The sequence below is a fragment of the Salmo salar genome, chromosome ssa08 (assembly GCF_905237065.1).
Source record: "Salmo salar chromosome ssa08, Ssal_v3.1, whole genome shotgun sequence".
NCBI lineage: Eukaryota > Metazoa > Chordata > Actinopteri > Salmoniformes > Salmonidae > Salmo > Salmo salar.
Window position 1 is genome coordinate 7,107,501 of NC_059449.1, and position 3,341 is coordinate 7,110,841.

Below are 3,341 nucleotides of genomic sequence, written 5' to 3' on the forward strand. Positions count from 1 at the left end.
TCTTCAATGTTTGATGGTTGCCTTTGACCAACTGCTGTTTTCAGATCTCGCCGTAGGTTTTCGATGGGCCACAGATCTGGACTCATTGCTGGCCAGTTCAGTGTTTCTTCTTGAACCATTCCTGGGTGCTTTTTAATGTTCTTGGGTTCGTTGTCCTGCTGGATACCCACGACCTTTGACGGAGACCTAGTTTTTGGACACCAGGTTGAACACTCCACTCCAAAACCCCTTGATAATCTGCTGATTTCATGATGCCTTGCACATGTTCAAGGCCCCCAGTACCAGAGGCAGCAAAGCAACCCCATAGCATTATCGAAACTCCCATGTTTGATTAAAGAATGCTTCATTTGGTGATACATTACTGTAGTTATACTTGTTGTTTTTCAATGGGACAAGTAAAACAAATAACAGGAGTTTTTTTGTTGTTGAAAAGTGCAAGGGTGACAACTGTACCCAGGGATTGCACATACTGTCTAGCCAAACCCAGAGGGGTTGCAACTTTTTATGTGTAAGAGGTTGAGACAGCAAAAAAAGAGGAAATACATCTGAGATTAGGATGGAGATTAAGAGGTATGGAATAGGTACAGTTGAAGTCAGAAGTTTACATACACTTAGGTTGGAGTCATTGAAACTCGTTTTTCAACCACTACACAAATTTCGTGTTAACAAACTATAGTTTTGCAAGTCGGTTAGGACATTTACTTTGTGCATGATACAAGTAATTTTTCCAACAATTGTTTACAGACAGATTATTTCACTTATAATTCACTGTATCACAATTCCAGTGGGACAGAAGTTTACATACACTAAGTTGACTGTGCCTTTAAACAGCTTGGAAAATAATGTCAAGGCTTTAGAAGTTTCTGATAGGCTAATTGACATAATTTGAGTCAATTGGAGGTGTACCTGTGGATGTATTTCAAGGCTTACCTTCAAACTCATTGCCTCTTTGCTTGACATCATGGGGAAATCAAAAGAAATCAACCAAGACCTCAGAAAAGAATTGTAGACCTCCACAAGTCTGGTTCATCCTTGGGAGCAAATTCCAAACGCCTGAAGGTACCATGTTCATCTGTACAAACAACAGTACGCAAGTATAAACACCATGGGACCACGCAGCCGTCATACCGCTCAGGAAGGAGACGCGTTCTGTCTCCTAGAGATAAACGTACTTTGGTCCGAAAAGTGCAAATCAATCCCAGAACAACAGCAAAGGACCTTGTGAAGATGCTGGAGAAATCAGGTACAAAAGAGTCATATATCGACATAACCTGAAAGGCCGCTCAGCAAGGAAGAAGCCACTGCTCCAAAACTGCCATAAAAAAGCCAGGCTACGGTTTGCAACTGCACTTGGGGACAAAGATCGTACTTTTTGGAGAAATGTCCTCTGGTCTGATGAAACAAAAATAGAACTGTTTGGCCACAATGACCATCGTTATGTTTGGAGGAAAAAGAGGGAGGCTTGCAAGCCGAAGAACACCATCCCAACCGTGAAGCACGGGGGTGGCAGAATCATGTTGTGGGGTTGCTTTGCTGCAGGAGGGACTGGTGCACTTCACAAAATAGATGGCATCATGAAGGAAGAAACTTACGTGGATATATTGAAGCAACATCTCAAGACATCAGTCAGGAAGTTAAAACTTGGTAGCAAATGGGTCTTCCAAATGGACAATGACCCCAAGCATACTTCTGAAGTTGTGGCAAAATGGCTTAAGGACAACAAAGTCAAGGTATTGGAGTGGCCATCACAAAGCCCTGACCTCAATCCTATAGAAAATGTGTGGGCAGAACTGAAAAAGCGTATGAGCAAGGAGGCCTACAAATCTGACTCAGTTACACCAGCTCTGTCAGGAGGAATGGGCCAAAATTCACCCAACTGATGGTGGGAAGCTTGTGGAAGGCTACCTGAAATGTTTGACCCAAGTTAAACAATTTAAAGGCAATGCTACCAAATACTAATTGAGTGTATGTAAACTTCTGACACACTGGGAATGTGATGAAAGAAATAAAAGCTGAAATAAATCATTCTCTGTACTATTATTGTGACATTTCACATTCTTAAAATAAAGTGGTGATCCTAACTGACCTAAGACGTTTTTTTTACCAAGATTAAATGTCAGGAATTGTGAAAAACTGAGTTTAAATGTAATGTGGCTAAGGTGTATGTAAACTTCCGACTTCAACTGTATATAAGGAAGCAGAGCTGAGTGAAAGAGAGCATCTGAAGCATCGAGAAGCAAGAATAGAGGAAAAAGACGTTGACATTTACATACACCAAGGTAAAACCCAAATATTTGATTCTGTAATGAGAAAAAGCACCTCTTTCCCATTTGTCTCTGAGTGTGCCAGAGTCTGGTTGCGTGTCTCCACAGATCAGAACTCCCAGTTTCCTTTATAAAATATATATAATAACTTTGCTCTTTTCCCTACAGCTGAAGAGAAGTGAAGATCCCATGATGAAGGTCCTACCCATTCTGGCCATGATGCTACTCGGGGCGTCTGCCATGGTGCTCAATGGCCTAAAGTCCACCGGTACAGTAGCCTTCCCTCATCATCTCAACACCACAGTGACTGATGTAGATTCTCTCAATAGAAGATATTTATTGAGGGCCGGTTACCCTGACCCAGAATAAGTCTCATCCTGGACTGAAAAGCATGCTCAAATTAGAATAGCCATGTAAAGTTCTGTGTCTGCTCACATAAGAAAATATATGCTATAGCATACATATAAATACTATAGTAATCTTTTTAGTATATTTGCTGAGATTTATTGTAGTATAATGTTTTATTTACTGTAGTATTTACAGTCAATTGGGCACTTAACCCTAATTGCTCCTCTAAGTCGCTGGATAAGAGTGTCTGCTAAATTACTAAAATGTAAATGTATATACTATAGTAATTAATGTAGTGTTTTTGTGGATTGTAGTATACTGTAGTATTTAGTGTTGTTTTTGTTTTATTTTCTTTGACATAGAAGTTGAGGCTTTCTCATTCAGGAAACCTACTGGAGAAAGACTAAGAGCTAATTTTCCATAACTTGTAGGCAAGACTGGGGTCTAAGACAGACCCCAGCGCTTCTGCTCTTTTCTGTAACCTGAAGGGAACACAATATTTGGTATATACTTGGCATGTAGGTTTCTCACTTATGGGTGGAAGAAATGGCGATATGGGTAAGGGGAATGGGCAAGGTATATGCAAATAAGATACTGTAGTATTTACTAGAATTTTAAAAAAGTGTAGTGTTTTTGCAGACTGGAGTGTTTTTGCGGAAATTACTGTACTATTTACTACAATGTATTTTTTGTGAGGATAATACTGTAGTATTTACTATAGTATTCTAC